This window comes from Macaca fascicularis, chromosome 5 (assembly GCF_037993035.2).
Source record: "Macaca fascicularis isolate 582-1 chromosome 5, T2T-MFA8v1.1".
Taxonomy (NCBI): domain Eukaryota; kingdom Metazoa; phylum Chordata; class Mammalia; order Primates; family Cercopithecidae; genus Macaca; species Macaca fascicularis.
In genome coordinates this window covers 66,520,818-66,525,958 of record NC_088379.1, presented here as the reverse complement: position 1 = coordinate 66,525,958, position 5,141 = coordinate 66,520,818, and the positions used below count along the sequence as shown (strand labels likewise).

General features: G+C 45.4%; 1 pseudogene; it reads right to left on the bottom strand.

Moving 5' to 3' along the window:
* Nucleotides 1–3,904: 3,904 nt before the first annotated feature.
* LOC102127517 (small ribosomal subunit protein uS5 pseudogene) lies at nucleotides 3,905–4,827 on the bottom strand (annotated as a pseudogene).
* Nucleotides 4,828–5,141: the final 314 nt, after the last annotated feature.

The following is a 5,141-nucleotide window of genomic DNA, read 5'->3' as shown; positions in this document are numbered from 1 at the left end:
GGAGTAAGTACGATGTGGTGCTGAGAAGAATGTATATTCTGTTGATTTGGGGTGGAGAGTTCTATAGATGTCTATTAGGTCTGCTTGCTGCAGAGATGAGTTCAATTCCTGGATATCCTTGTTAACTTTCCGTCTCGTTGATCTGTCTAATGTTGACAGTGGAGTGTTGAAGTCTCCCATTATTATTGTATGGGAGTCTAAGTCTCTTTGTAAGTCTCTAAGGACTTGCTTTATGAATCTGGGTGCTCCTGTATTGGGTGCATATATATTTAGGATAGTTAGCTCTTCCTGTTGAATTGATCCCTTTACCATTATGTAATGGCCTTCTTTGTCTCTTTTGATCTTTGATGGTTTAAAGTCTGTTTTATCAGAGACTAGTATTGCAACCCCTGCTTTTTTTTGTTCTCCATTTGCTTGGTAAATCTTCCTCCATCCCTTTATTTTGAGCCTATGTATGTTTCTGCGTGTGAGATGGGTCTCCTGAATACAGCAGACTGATGGGTCTTGACTCTTTATCCAGTTTGCCAGTCTGTGTCTTTTAATTGGAGCATTTAGTCCATTTACATTTAAGGTTAATATTGTTATGTGTGAACTTGATCCTGCCATTATGATATTAACTGGTTATTTTGCTTGTTAGTTGATGTAGTTTCTTCCTAGCCTAAATGGTCTTTACATTTTGGCATGTTTTTGCAATGGCTGGTACCGGTTGTTCCTTTCCATGTTTAGTGCTTCTTTCAGGGTCTCTTGTAAGGCAGGCCTAGTGGTGACAAAATCTCTAAGCATTTGCTTATCTGTAAAGGATTTTATTTCTCCTTCACTTATGAAACTTAGTTTGGGTGGATATGAAATTCTGGGTTTAAAATTCTTTTCTTTAAGAATGTTGAATATTGGCCCCCACTCTCTTCTGGCTTGTGGAGTTTCTGCCAAGAGATCTGCTGTTAGTCTGATGGGCTTCCCTTTGTGGGTAACCCGACCTTTCTCTCTGGCTGCCCTTAAGATTTTTTCCTTCATTCCAACTTTGGTGAATCTGGCAATTATGTGTCTTGGAGTTGCTCTTCTCGAGGAGTATCTTTGTGGCGTTCTTTGTATTTCCTGGATTTGAATGTTGGCCTGCCCTACTAGGTTGGGGAAGTTCTCCTGGATGATATCCTGAAGAGTGTTTTCCAACTTGGTTCCATCTTCCCCCTCACTTTCAGGCACCCCAATCAGACATAGATTTGGTCTTTTACATCATCCCATACTTCTTGCAGGCTTTGTTCATTTCTTTTTCTTCTTGTTTCTTTTGGTTTCTCTTCTCGCTTCATTTCATTCATTTGATCCTCAATGGCTGTACTCTTTCTTCCAGTTGATCGAGTCGGTTACTGAAGCTTGTGCATTTGTCACATATTTCTCGTGTCATGGTTTTCATCTCTTCCATTTTGTTTAGGACCTTCTCTGCATTAATTACTCTAGCCATCAATTCTTCCACTTTTTTTTCAAGATTTTTAGTTTCTTTGCGCTGGGTACGTAATTCCTCCTTTAGCTCTGAGAAGTTTGATGGACTGAAGCCTTCTTCTCTCATCTCGTCAAAGTCATTCTCCGTCCAGCTTTGATCCGTTGCTGGCGATGAGCTGCGCTCCTTTGCCGGGGGAGATGCGCTCTTAGTTTTGGAATTTCCAGCTTTTCTGCCCTGCTTTTTCCCCATCTTTGTGGTTTTATCTGCTCGTGGTCTTTGATGATGGTGATGTACTGATGGGGTTTTAGTGTAGGTGTCCTCCCTGTTTGATAGTTTTCCTTCTAACAGTCAGGACCCTCAGCTGTAGGTCTGTTGGAGATTGCTTGAGGTCCACTCCAGACCCTGTTTGCCTGGGTATCAGCAGCAGAGGCTGCAGAAGATAGAATATTTCTGAACAGCAAGTGTACCTGTCTGATTCTTGCTTTGGAAGCTTCCTCTCAGGAGTGTACTCCACCCTGTGAGGTGTGGGGTGTCAGACTGCCCCTAGTGGGGGATGTCTCCCAGTTAGGCTACTCAGGGGTCAGGGACCCACTTGAGCAGGGAGTCTGTCCCTTCTCAGATCTCAACCTCCGTGTTGGGAGATCCACTGCTCTCTTCAAAGCTGTCAGACAGAGTCGTTTGCGTCTTCAGAGGTTTCTGCTGTTTTTGTTATTGTTTACTGTGCCCTGTCCCCAGAGGTGGAGTCTACAGAGACAGGCAGGTTTCCTTGAGCTGCTGTGAGCTCCACCCAGTTCAAGCTTCCCAGCAGCTTTGTTTACCTACTTAAGCCTCAGCAATGGCAGGCGCCCCTCCCTCAGCCTCGCTGCTGCCTTGCCACGAGATCGCAGACTGCTGTGCTAGCAATGAGGGAGGCTCCGTGGGCGTGGGACCCTCCCGGCCAGGTGTGGGATATAATCTCCTGGTGTGCCTGTTTGCTTAAAGCGCAGTATTGGGGTGGGAGTTACCCGATTTTCCAGGTGTTGTGTGTCTCAGTTCCCCTGGCTAGGAAAAGGGATTCCCTTCCCCCTTGCTCTTCCCAGGTGAGGCGATGCCTCGCCCTGCTTCAGCTCTCGCTGGTCAGTCTGCAGCAGCTGACCAGCACCGATCGTCCGGCACTCCCCAGTGTGATGAACCCAGTACCTCAGTTGAAAATGCAGAAATCACCGGTCTTCTGTGTCGCTCGCGCTGGTAGTTGGAGACTGGAGCTGTTCCTATTCGGCCATCTTGCTCCGCCCCCCGGGCTTGTGATCTTATTCACAAGTATTCCCATCTTAGTGTGGTACCCGTTCAAGTTGTCTGCATCTTTACTTAGGTTTGAGTTAAAGACTATATCTGCGTAATATCTGGCATCCTCAAGGGAGTAAGAAAGACGTTTTGGAATGCAGTGAAGCTGTCTTCCCTTACACCCTGAAATCACTCACATGTGGGTAGTTTTATATTCTACTTACGCGTAAGGATTTCTCTACAAGAAAGATACCCTTTCTGCTTGTATAACTGAATCATTCTCCTGAATTTACAGCTTCAACCCCTCTATCAGTCATTGTGACAGCTCTTCACAGCAATACAACAAGAGAGATTGAAGACAAAGACAACTGATCTGCCCACCAGTCAGATGTGATTACAGCTCTGCACATCAATGTTTAGACTACAAGGCAATGTATACCATCTTTATCACAATCAGATGAGCCACTTACTGTTCATTATCTGGGGAAAGCATAAAAGAGAACACATAGTACCAGACATATTGTGTCGTCTTTCTTTCACTGAAAAGTAAAACTGGAGGACAGAAACGAAAATTAACCAATTTAGGGATTCAGAACTTAGCTGAATTTGTTATTTAACATCAGAGATATGTCACCTTTTTATTTTAGTTCTTTGAAGAAAAGATCTAGCTAAGAATACAGGGAGGGAGAGAGGACACTGCAATGCCTCTAATTTTGTTTGAATTTTTGGTCATGCTCAGTGTCAGGTAGGAAATACTGAGATGCAATAGAAAGCTGCCCTTTCTTAGGTTGAATCAGAGAAAGAATAACACAAGGTTAGCAAGATACTGTTTAAAGCATAGCTGGTTATGTAAGAGTCCCAGAAAGGGTAGTATAAAGTCAGTAGAGGATATAAATGGAGTTGATAATGTCATCTAAGTAAGTTCTATTACCCATCTTCCCAGGAATCTGCCCTAACTGTATCATCAACGAGGTATTATTTAAAAAATGGTAGTTTTATACAGCTCAAGTCATCTTTTAATCATGAAGTTCTATTGATAGACTTTTAATGGCAATGCAGAATAATTAATTGACTACACATTGTACACACCTACTTGGTTTTTAAATTAATAGTAATAAGTAAAAAATGTTATATTTTGTATATTTTAATAATTTAAGTCAATTAAATTTTTAGCCTAGGTTTATTTATTTATTTCTTTTCTTTTCTTTTTTTGTAACAGGCTTAATTCACTTTATTTTTCTTGTATAAAAACCCTATGTTGTAGCCAGGGCTGGAGCCTGGGTCTGCTGCACGGAGACTCTGGTGTGGGTCTTGACAAGGTGGTCAGTGAATTCCTGATAGGGAGACTTGGTAAACACAGTCTCCTTCCAGAGGTCAGGGGTCAGGTAGCTGTAGGTCTTAGAGATGGCATCAAAGGTGGCCTTGGCGAAGTTGCCCAGGGTGGAAGTGCAGCCCCGGGCTGAGGTGTAGCGGTTATCAATACCAGCCATCATGAGCAGCTTCTTGGGCACAAGCGCTGAGACGATGCCAGTGCCCTTGGGTGCAGGGATGAGGTGCACCAGCACAGAGCCACAGCTGCCTGTCACCTTGCAAGGAAGGGTGTGGGGCTTGCCGATCTTGTTCCCCCAATAGCCTCTGTGCACCGGGACAATGGAGAATTTGGCCAGGATGATAGCCCCAAGGATGGCGGTGGCCACCTCCTTGGAGCACTTAACACCCGACGGGCCATTGTAGTCCCCGATAGCAACAAACGCCTTGAACCTGGTGCGCTGGCCAGCACGGGTCTGCTTCTGCACCGGCATAATCTTCAAAACCTCGTCTTTGAGACAGGCCCCCAAGAAAAAGTCAATGATCTCAGATTCCTTAATGGGCAGAGAGAAGAGGTAGATTTCCTCCAGGGACTTGATCTTCATGTCCTTGACCAAGCGGCCCAGCTTGGTGATGGGCATCCACTCCTTATCCTCAGCCTTGCCTCTGCGAACTCCTCGGCCTGGGCCCCGGCCCAGTCCACTGCCGCGATCCCGGCCCGGGATGCCACTGCCGAAACCTCCGCGGAAGCCACCGCTGTTCCCCATCCAAGGGCCACCAGGGCCTCCAGGCCCCCCTGCTGCACCGGCGCCATCCGACATTTGGTGTTTTCTCGGAGAAGAAGCTTTATTTATTTCTTTATTTTGAGACAGATTTATGTCTGTCGCCCAGGCTGGAGTGCAGTGGCACGATCTCGGCTCACTGCAACCTCCACCTCCCGGGTTCAGGCAATTATCCTGCCTCAGCCTCCCAAGTAGCTGGGACTACAGGCACACGCTGACATATCTGGCTAATTTTTTTTTTTTTTTTTTTTTTTTTTTAGTAGAGACAGGGTTTCACTGTGTTGCCCAGGTTGGTACTGAACTCCTGAGCTCAGGCAATCCTCCCCTCTTGGCCTCTCAAAATGCTAGGATTA